The sequence below is a fragment of the Oratosquilla oratoria genome, chromosome 20 (assembly GCF_046742065.1).
Source record: "Oratosquilla oratoria isolate Oo_2021 chromosome 20, ASM4674206v1, whole genome shotgun sequence".
Lineage (NCBI taxonomy): Eukaryota > Metazoa > Arthropoda > Malacostraca > Stomatopoda > Squillidae > Oratosquilla > Oratosquilla oratoria.
In genome coordinates, this window is record NC_134796.1 from 43,690,035 (window position 1) to 43,701,760 (window position 11,726).

An 11,726-nucleotide genomic window follows, 5' to 3' on the forward strand; every position below is an offset into this window, starting at 1 on the left:
TGCGGTCTCCTCCATTCTTATGCTCTTATGAAATCGGTGACGATTAGCGGTTGACCGCGGGGCGGTGTCGGTTATTAAATCGTTGGTTGCCGATCAGTGAATAGATTCTAGTACAGTTGTCAGTTGTTAGATTTTAGTTTCTATTTTTAACAATGTTAATTGTAATTTTTATTTTGGTGATATATTTTGTAATACTAGTGGTATTTGTTTATTTGTTCAACCACATAATCTAAACTCTCGTTTCACATTTTAAAAGTAATTTTAATATAACTATGTGAGAACCTGGATAAGGTAGGACATATAGTACTTGTTCTGACAAAAAATAAACAAATAAATAGATAAATAAATAAAAAATAAAAGTACTTCATGATTCAGGCTAGGTATGTATGCTATACATGGACTCCGTAAGTTATACGGGTTGATTGTTAGTTCTCAGGGGTGTTGACCTTACGAGGCCCGATGTAGCACACTTTATGAACTTTGCCTGTAGATGCACGCACACGCACTAACACACACAAACACACACACGCACGCATGCACGCACACACGCACTAACACATACACACACGCACACACACACACACGCAATATCACACACACACGTACTATCACGCACACACACGCACTATCACGCATATACGCACGCACTAACATGCATTTATACATACCCTAACACGGATACGTACACACACTAACACGCATACGTACACACATTAACACGCATACACAGACACACACACACACACACACACACACACACACACACACACACACCCATACTCGGTGGCGTGGTTGGTAGAGTTCTCGACTGTTACTACGGCGGTCCGGGTTCGAATCCTACCCAGGGCCGAAATAATTTCAGTATCGCTACGCTTCGAGTCGTTACTCCAACTCTCGTGGGCTGGGAGTTGGGGGTTGTGCGTGTAAGGTCACAGCATTACCCATAGATCGGTCATACGAGCTCTAAGCTACCCTTCGGGAGGGAAATAGCTGTCGATCACGAGTCCAGCATGTGATCCAAAGACCAAGGTGATTCACACACACACACACAAACACACATACACGCACGCACGCTCACACACGCACACGCACACGCACACAGGCATAGACAGGTTTATGCACGCAGACATGAGCGGATCTGTGCACTTACATGTATGCTTGCGCACGTATTCATAAGTATACATTGTGTGCGTGTGTGCGTGCTTGCAAACGCACACAAAGTCACACACGAGATGCCGGACTGCCCTTGAGGATCATGCCCGGGCCACATACTCGCGGAACCCCGCACAGTAAAGACCGAGCGTCGACAGCGGCGGCGGTGTTGGAGTGGACCCGGGGATAGGCGATCGTATGAAGCATCGTAATCAGTCCCGTGGCAGCGCTGTTTGTGCACGAAAGTGAAACTCGTGGCAGTCTCCATTAAAGAAATAACCCGTAAACTGTGTTCCTGAATGCTCATAGACTCTTCAGAACAAATCTTGTTGGAGTTGAGTGGTTTCTGGTTTATAGGCGAGAGGAAGTGCGTGATATTTTTCGTGTATATTGGCTGTGTGTTGGTGTTTGTTACCCTGCGATACGCACAGGGGCTAATGCTACAAGTGGGAGTGCACGAAACTTACCAAGATAAGAGTTTTTCTAAGTCAGATAAACATATACACGAGGAATACCCATTGCCAGCTTTTAGACAACTTAACAAGTAAGTATCTTTCTCTTTGCTATGTGTATTCGTAAAGTCTGATCGTGGAGCGATCTGTATCCTGAGGTCTGCATGATGCAATCTGTACGATAGTTTGGTCATGTTTTCCTGTTGTCAACAACATCGAGAGGGAGAGAAAGAATCTCGTTGTCAAACGTACGATGTGTTTTTTGCTTCCTGACCTTGATGATATAAATTGGCAGCAAGGTTACATTCCCCAATTTCTAACATTAGCGTTATATATCATATTGGAGGTCACACCTAAGAACCGGATTCTCGTAAACAGATTAAACTAAGCTGGGGTGTCTTCCGTGAACCAACCCAGATCAAACTCGTGTCTGTGTGCACACCAGGCATTTCCTCCTAGCATGCTACTTGCTTTTGCTACCTGATTTGAGTAGAAACGACTTCGGTTACGATTTTTTGGTTTTCAAATTCCCAAATGTCCAGTTACTCTTAAAATAGATGACGAACTAAGAGGAAGTTAAATTAAACCTAGAATTTGAATGCTAGACACATTGCTGAGATGATCTTACGGAAGTCTAGAATGTTGTATCCGAAGTCGTTTCCACTCAAACGAAGGAGCAAAAGCAAATAGCATGCTAGACTAGTGTGCCGCCACTGTAACCTTGTTATCTCACTCTCCACTTGTTGGACGTTTCAGTAACATTTTCTAACGACTGTTTCTCTACGTTTCTGCCAAACCTGACGAATTGCATGCTGACCAACTGCATCGTTAGTCGAGCTGCCAACAGGGAATTGCAATATATAGACGAAACGTGTGTGTGTGTGTGTGTGTGTGTGTGTGTGCATGTACGTGTAAGTGTGCAAAATTGTGTGTGCATGTACGTGTACGTGTGCAAAATTGTGTGTGTGTGTATGTAGTGTACATGTGCAAAATTTGTGTGTGTGTATGTACGTGTACGTGTGCAAAATTGTGTCTGTGTATGTACATGTACGTGTGCAAAATTCTGTGTGTATGTATGTACGTGTACGTGTGCAAAATTTGTGTGTATGTGTGTGTGTGCGCGCGCGCGTATGTACGTGTACGTGTGCAAAATTGTGTGTGTGTATGTCTGTGAGCGTATAAATGCGTGCGTGCGCGCGTGGCTGTTTTTTGTGTCATTAGTTTTTTGGCATGTGTCCGTTTTTTGTTACATGTCTGTTTTTTTGTAACTTGTCCGTTTTTTGGGCGGGAGTACGTGCTTGTGTGTGTGTGTGTGTGTGTGTGTGTGTGTATGTGTGTGTGTGTGTGTACGTGAACGTGTGCGAAATTGTGTGCGTGCGTGGCGTGTGTTTTTGTGTTATAATTTTCTTTGGCATGTGTCCGTTTTTGTAACATATCTGTTTTTGTGACTTCCCCGTTTTTTGTGCGTGTGAGAGTGCGTGCGTGTGTGTGTGTGTGTGTGTGTGTGTGTGTGTGTGTGTGTGTGCGCGCGTGCGTGTGTAAGCACTAGAACGAATTAGGAGGGCCGGGCGAAGGAACCTTATATAATTGAGGATGTCAGCATTCGTTTGCATGAATGAACACGTTGCGTGTGTGAACATTTGTATGTACATGAAGATTTGTGTGTACACTTGTTCATTTCTGTGTTGAACTCTCTCCATCTCTCTCTCTCTCTCTCTCTCTCTCTCTCTCTCTCTCTCTCTCTCTCTCTCTCTCTCTCTCTCTCTCTCTCTCTCTCTCTCTCTCTCTCTCACCCCTGGTGCAGGTGTACAAGTGTAATTCTTTCACCAGTATTTCTGTCATGGACATTATATTCGGGTCTCGAATCACGTGCTGTACTTGTGATCTACAACTGTTATCTCTCCGGATAAGAGGTATTCCCCTATGTGACTCTACACACACACACACACACACACACACACACACACACACACACACACACACACACACACACACACACACACACACACACACACACAACTCGTGGCGCGGTTGGTAGAGTTCCCGGCTGCAACTACGGAGGTCCGGGTTCGAATTCCGGCCAGGGCTGAAATAATTTCAGTATTGCTGCGCTGCAGGTTGTTACTCCAACTCTCGTGGGCAGGTAGTTGGGTGTGTGTGTGCGTGTAAGGTCACATTATTACCCATAGATCGGTCATATACGAGCTCTGAGCTCTCTTCCGGGAGGGAAATATCTGTCGATCACGAGCCCATCACGTGATCCAAAGATCATGGTGAATCACACACACACAGACAGACACACGCATACACATACCCATCCCATCCTACTATTGCACAAGGGGGTAGTAACGGCTTAAAGGCGACCTCAACACGACTAAACCAACCTTTTACTCCAGGATGTTTGTGTTGGCACAGGACCTTGCCAACGAGTTGGCAGGTTTTCAAAGAAAAATTAGACAGTGTGTGTTTGTTAACGCTCAAGGGAAAATAAAGCGAGTCACTTTGACTGATGCCACATATGTATGCGATCTGGCGTACACATAAATGTACGCATGCACATACGTACATATCCACACGTCCATGCACACACACACACACACACACACACACACACACACACACACACACACACACACACACACACACGGAGGCAGAGAGAGAGAGAGAGAGAGAGGGACAGGGACAGGGAGGGAGAAAGAGAGAGAGAGAGAGAGAGGAAGAGAGAGGGAGAGGGAGAGAGAGAACATAAGAACATAAGAATGAATGAGGCTGCAAGAGACCATAAGACCTGCACTAGGCAGTTCTATGTCCATTACCACCTGTCATCTCCATCCATAAAGTTGTCTAACTGTTTCATAAAACAACCGATAGTTTAGCGCTCACTACATGGTTACTAAGTCTATTCCATTCGTTGACTACCCTTCTTAAATCTAGATTTGTCCAATTTAATTTCATTACTGCGAGTCCTGTCTTGTCTTAATATGATGACCTAGTTTGCGTCACCCTTGTTAAAGCCTTTGATCCACTTGAACACCTCTATTAGATCACTCCGCACTCTGCGTCTTTCCAGTGAGTGTAAGTTAAGGTGAACTAAGCCTCTCCATGCATTTTGGTCATTCTCCTTTGTACTGATTCTAGTGAATTGATGTCCATTCTACAGGACTTAGATAAAAAGTGTACCGCATATTCAAGGATGGGTTTAACCAACGCCAGATAGAGTTTGATAATTACCTCTGCACTTCTATTCATAAACATCTCTGCAATGAAACCTAATACTCTGTTAGCTTTATTCCTGGCGCTAATGCAGTGGCAGAGAAAGAGATAGAGAGAGAGAGGGAGATGCTGGGAGATCCCAAGAGTATTACAATTAAATACAATTAGGTAAATACACACATACTTGCTGGGGTAATGGTTAGTGTCGTGACCTCCCACGCGTAGGGTCCCGGGTCCGTATTGTACTCCCGGTTTGAAGTCTTCGTTACTGTCTCCTTTGATTTTTTTTGTATGTATGTGTGTGCGTGTGTGTGTGTGTGTGTGTGTGTGTGTGTGTGCGTGCGCGCGCGCTCGATAAAACACAGGATAAGCACAAATGAGACGGTAAGAACGATTAACAATCACGTCAATAAAAGATGAAACGAAATATTTGACATATCAGGCTACTATGCCGGCGTTCCTCAAGCAATATCAGTCTTGAGGGAACCAAGGATACGCACTGGCCGAGCGGGTTAGAGCGTCGCTACTTGCGACGGTGGTTGAGGTGACAGCAGTTCGAACCGTGCCGCTAGCGAGTTGGACCAAGGGCATGTTTTATTAAATTCCACCCTACAAAGTCCTCTGTAAGGGGCACCGTCCTAGCCTCCTGAAAAGGGGAGTTCGCGACGTTGAACCGAATCATCTCTTATGTGTCATAGATTAGTTAGGATTAGATTCTGTTTCTTTGAAGAAAACTTTTAGATCTTACTAGCAGCTTGACACTAATAACACGTCCTATTACATTGAAGGGATATCTTAGATCTTGCTAGAAGCTCGACACTAACACAGTGGGGTGGACATGAGAAGCTTGACACTAAAACAGGTCCTGTTACTTGAAGAAATGCCATACATTAGTTAGGATTAGGTGCCGTTTCTTTGAAGAAAAGTTTTAGATCTTACTAGCAGCTTGACACTAATAACACGTCCTATTACATTGAAGGGATATCTTAGATCTTGCTAAAAGCTCGACACTAACACAGTGGGGTGGACATGAGTGGGTTTGTGTTGAAGTGTGCACTACATTATTGTGCCGTTTTAACAATATGATGAGATTCATGATTCAGTTTTTGAAGGAATATCTTAGATTTTGATAGAAGCTTGAAAGTGATCTAGTTACGTGTGGTGGACACGAAAGACTTTGTGTTGAGATAGACATTACATGATTTTGCCGTTTCAACATTGCGATGATTTTCTAGTGTTCAACTATTTCCCGGATTGTCCAATATAAATCTGTTACATATTTACATTATATGTCCAGAAGACTACATGCATTTATATGTTGTCTCTCTAAATTAATTATGAAAGATCTAGAAGACAACACTTTCTTCCCTCTAACACGGGATGTAGCCAAAAAGCAAAGGCATAGAAACCACTCCCACCCATTCCAACCCCTACATACTCCACTCGCCTCTACCCTCTTCCCTCCCTCTTATCTTGGCACCTCCCGGATGACGGGTCATCCGTGCATCTTGAGCTTACAGTGTTCAGCTATTTCCCGGATTGTTCAATATAAAATCTGTTACATATTTACATTATGTGTTTAGAATACTACATGTATTTATACTGTATGTTGTCTTCTAAATAGATTATGATATATGTAGTGGACAACACCTGTAATAGAGAAAATTGGTTTTTAGTAACAAGAGGGTTGAGGCAGAGTTGGGTGATTTCACCGTTGTTTTTCATCTTAAACGTGGGTAGAATCAATGACCTACAGAATGTGTTGAATAACTGGCACCAAATCTTGCAGGAAAAAGGTCTAAAAGATAACATAAGAAAATGCAGGTGGATGACAGTAAATAGAGATTGAAAAAATCATGAACTGGAAACAATAGATGAAGTGGAAGCTTTCAATGAATCTATGAATTCATTTCGACTGGGAGGGAAGAATGGAAAATGAAATAGATTAAATGATAAGTAAAGATTTGAGGGACTTTTTATAAATTGTACTCACTCAAATTGTGGATGTACTGTGTCTTGCGACACTGCTTCTGACCCAGGGCGGTGGGCAGGGTGCAGGGATGACCCGTCATCCAGGAGGTGCTCAGATGAGAGGAAGGGTGGGAGGGGTGTGGAGTGTATTTAGGGATGAAATGGGTGGGAGTGTTTTTATGCCTTCCCCTTTTTGGCTACCTCCCTTGGAAGGGGGAAGAAGCCTTGGTATATGTATGTATGTATGTATGTACTCACTTGATGAAATATAGAAACCAGGGTGTTTAAAGATTGCCACATATAAAGCTACAACGAGACCAGTGTTATGTTGTGGATCGGAAGCTTTGAAACATACATCTAAGACCAAAAGCCAAATACAAGCTGCAGAAACGAAAAGCCTCAGAATAATACTTGGAGTGACGAAATTAAACAGGCTAAGAAATGAGAATATCAGAAGTGAACTAAATGTATAACCATTGTTGGAATGTATTAAAAGAGGACAGGCAAGATGGTAGGGCCATGTGAAGAGAATAGGAGAACAATAGTAGGCCTACCCACGGAAGCAAGAGATCGGTGAAGAGATGGTTGAGACCTCGGATGACGTGGAGAGCAAACATCGACAGCGTCCTTCAGTCGAGCGGCCTATCATCGCAGTGGGTGGAAGAGAGTGGGACGTACCTGAACAGGGAGGAGTAGAGAGATGTGGTCAACAGGCACAGTGACTGACAGAATCATTTGTCCAACAGGAGGAAGGTGAGAAGGTTGAGGGGTCTGTCATTGCAGCAGGTGGAAGAGAGTGAGGTGCACCTGAAAAGGAAAGAGTGGAGAGATGTGGTCAGGTGTTATAATGACTGACCGACATTTGTCTAACAGGAGGAGGTGAAAATAATACCTGCATTGCTTGAAAGGTTATTTTGATGATTTTTATATATAATATTCTCCTATCTAAAGCTTTTATCTCTATATTAAGCTTCTTCAGTATGGTAACTATATATATATATATATATATATATGTATATATATATATATATATATATATTATAAAGCAGTAGAACAAGAGTCCATATGATCAGGATTTCTGGTTCTTAATTTTTGCCCTCTTCGAAAAAAAATCAAAAAAAATCTTGCTGTATAATGAAATCTAGTAAGAATGTTGGTTGGGGCATTCTAGTTTTCTCTAACTTGATAACATGGAGATAACCTCTAGATAATTTTGCATCCATATACTTCCACATCTGTAAATCCTAATTTAGAGAAGAGAACATATGTCCATTGTTATAGAATGAATATTATATATGCATACCTGTAAATATAATCCAGAAGAATAACATTGTAAACGTGGAGGGTAAATGAAATCCTATAGTTACAAAGAACTTGTGTTAACAACAACTGCAGGAGCTCCGTTTAGCCGTCGCGCAGGATACAGACTACCAGGCCGTGTCCTCAGGCTAGCTACGTCCAGCCCAGAGGTGCTTGAGTCGACATTCCTCACATTTGCCATCATCAAACATAGTGTTGGTCAAGGACACAGCATGACTTTTGTCTTTTACTGTACATGTTAGCCATCTGACATTCATGGTCATGCACGTACAAACCTCAGAAACTAGACCCTTTCTGCCACGAAGAAAATGGTTTTCCTTACATGTGTGAAAGGTCTCTGCACCATGCAATTGCAATCATACCCACACGCGAGGGAATCTGCAAAGTCACATGTTCATTCCTTGCAAGGACAAACATAATAACATAGAAACATAAGAATGGGGGAGACTACAAGAGACCAAAAGGCCTACACTAGGCAGTTCCATGTTCATTACCACCTATCATCCCCATCCATAAAGCTATCTAATCTTCTCGTAAAACAATACTCTTAGCGCTCACTACACGATTACTAAGTTTATTCCATTCTTTAACTACTATTGGTAAACCAGTTCGTGCCCATTTCCGTCTTAAACCTTTGGACTATCGTTTATGTTTAAGATTTAAGGGCTTTGAATATTTTGTTCAAGGTACACGTACATTTACATGTACAGCTACACAGAAAACTATCGTTAGTAGGGGTGTCGAAACATTCGCTAATGAACATAACCTTATGATACCGAAGGGTTGGTATTTCTGGGGTTCGAATTGTTCAAATTCCTTCTGAATGAATATGAATCGAATAATAGTTCCGGAGTTCATATGGATTCACTATGACATGATAATCTTATTTCCGATGGAGACTTCAACTTGTCTCAAATAGTTTCGTTGTTTTGTGTCAAAATGATTAGCGTGATTTACTAACGATAGTTTTCTGTGCAGCTGTACACTATGTAGACAATAAAACAAATGAGGCCCCCACATGGAGAAGTGTCCCATGCGACACAATGGCCGGTTTTGAGTTACGTACATATAACACTATTTTGGCCCTTCTACTTCAATCCGAGCATGTCGGAAAGGACAAAACGTGACCTGCAATATGGTCGAAACGCTCCTAAAACAAAGTGGTAAAACCTCACGCTCGCTCGGTCGGCGCAAAAGAGTGTTATATGTGCGTAACTCAAAACTGGCCATTGTGTCGCATGGGGCACTTCTCCATGCGGGGCCTCAAATGTAGACTGCACATAGACGCAGACATACTAGGTTCATTATATTTGATGGGTTAGCTTTAGGGTGTATGCTCGCTGGCCGAGCGGGTTAGAGCGTCGCTACCTGCGGCGGAGGTCGAGGTGACGGCATTTCGACCTCTGCCGCCAGCGAGTTGGACCAAGGGCATGGTTCATTAAATTCCACGGTACAAAGTCCTCTGAAAGGGGCACCGTCCCAGCTTCCTGATAGGGGAGTTCGTGACATTAAACAGAATCAGTTTTAGGGTTGGGGTTAAGGAAGGTTAGGGTAATTGGGAGATTGGTGTAATTGGGGCAGCTGTAGAGTTGTGAATAAGGGGATGATTGTATACGACATGCGATTTAAGAATGGAAGAAACTGCAGGAGACCGTAAGGCCTATACTAGTCAGTTCCATGTAGAGGGGTTTAGCAAGAGTGGTACAGGCAACTGGGCAGGATTCGTAGGAATGGATTTAAATTGGACAAATTTAGGTAAGAAAATAGGCAAGGACTGATGTTACCAACAGAGTAGTTAACGAATGGAATAGACTGAGTAACCATGTAGTAGTGAGCGCTGAAACTATTGGTTGTTTTAAGAGAAGATGGGGTAACTTTGTGGACGGGGATGAAATGTGGTAAGGGACATGGATCTGCCTAGTTTAAGGCTTATGGTCTCTTACAGTCTCCTCCATTGTTATTTCTGTGGTTAGCGTCATGCCCTGTCTTTTCGAATGCCGCAGGGGACCTATTGTGTGGACAGACTGTGATGTGGCAGTGGTTCTCAACTAGTGGTGTGGCGATTAATCGGCATCGGCAAGAATCGGCACTTTTTTGGTGAATTGGCACCGGCGAGAATTTTTTTTTTTTTTTTTTTTTTTTTTTTTTAGAATCTGCATCGTCATCGGCAAAATAATGCCAATAAAGATTGCCGATTCTAAAAAAAAAATAAAAAAATAAAAATAAAAAACTCTTGCCGATGCCGATTATTTGGCACACCACTATTCTCAACCCTTTTCACTCCTTCCGTGAATTCTCAACATTCGTCTCTTCTCTTCATTCTTCCCCAAATCCCCACACTCCCCCCAAAAAAGGTAAATAATGATAATGATAAAATGATGAAAAGAAACCCTTTGCTCAGTTGCAAAATTGAGAATCACAATTATCTTATATTTCTTCTGCCACGACAGAGTGATGGATTTTTTCTTTTTATTCAGATTCCTTACATTATATAGAAATGTATAATTTGCAACAGCAGGCCATAAACCCCTTACATTCCTATCACGGCTATTTTGGGTGTCCACATGACCACCCAGATTGAGACTCAGGGATGACTTGATACAAGTCTTTAAAGATTCTAAAAGGAATTGACATCAAAAGTGACTAATTTTTCACTTGGAATGCAAACTAGACAAGAAATAATGGTCTCAAACTGTCATGAAATAGATTTAATTTGGAAGTGGGTAGAAATAACTTCGCCAACCGTGTAGTTAATGAACGGAATAAACTTCCTGGAGAGGCAGGGCAATGTAGTACAGTTCAAAGTTTTAAGATTCATTTAGATAAACACCTAAGCAGTATGCTGTAATGCCTGCCATTTCTTTTATTCTATTTTATTTGTTTATTCATTATTATTCATTTTACTATTAATGTTTTTATTAATTCAGTAATTATTATAAATTATTATTATCTATGTGATTGTTTAATATTTATGATTAACTGTTTTATCTATTTATCAAGTTTTTCAAGTTTTTTCCACATCCAACCTAACTTAGTTATGGACCAAAAGGTCTCCTGTCGGCATGCTCTTCCTGTGTAATCCTTTGTAAAACCACATGGCTTTGGGTTTGTATCCTTATAACTTGAAAAATAAACTCCCCTTCTGCTGAAAATAGCATGGAACATACGCTACATATGTTTACCTCATAAAAAAGAAACCGAATAAATAAATAAATAAGATGTAAGACATTGAAGAAAAAAAATTACCCAGACTTCCTCAGTTGCCCTCAATTGCCCCCTTAAAAATTATATTGCCCACCCGAATTGACCCACGTTGAGAAACACTGCTTTAAAGGGAATCCAACCACATTAAATGGGATCAAACTCCATTGAAAAGGGTCGAATCCCATTAAGAAGTATCCGATCCCATTTTTAGAATCCAATCCCCTTAAGCATAACACTTTTCTTCTCTTAATTATCGCTTACGTGAGTCCTCTTTCTTTACCTTGTCCTCCTTTTCTTCGTCTTCCTTTAACTTGTCCTCCTTTCCCTTTTCTAACTTGTCCTCCTTTTCTTACCTTGTCCTTTTCCTCCTCTTAAATCTTGTCCTCTTTTCCTTTACCATGTCCTCCTTTTCCT

At 41.8% G+C, this 11,726-nt stretch overlaps 1 protein-coding gene across 1 annotated transcript in view; it reads left to right on the top strand.

The window, feature by feature from the left end:
* Positions 1–1,282: 1,282 nt before the first annotated feature.
* LOC143036505 (uncharacterized) overlaps positions 1,283–11,726 on the top strand; it is a 25,310-nt gene continuing 14,866 nt past the window's right edge. The window contains exon 1 of the mRNA XM_076203929.1: positions 1,283–1,696. The gene's annotated coding sequence lies outside the window, so the exon portion shown is untranslated. The remainder of the gene's footprint in view (positions 1,697–11,726) is intronic.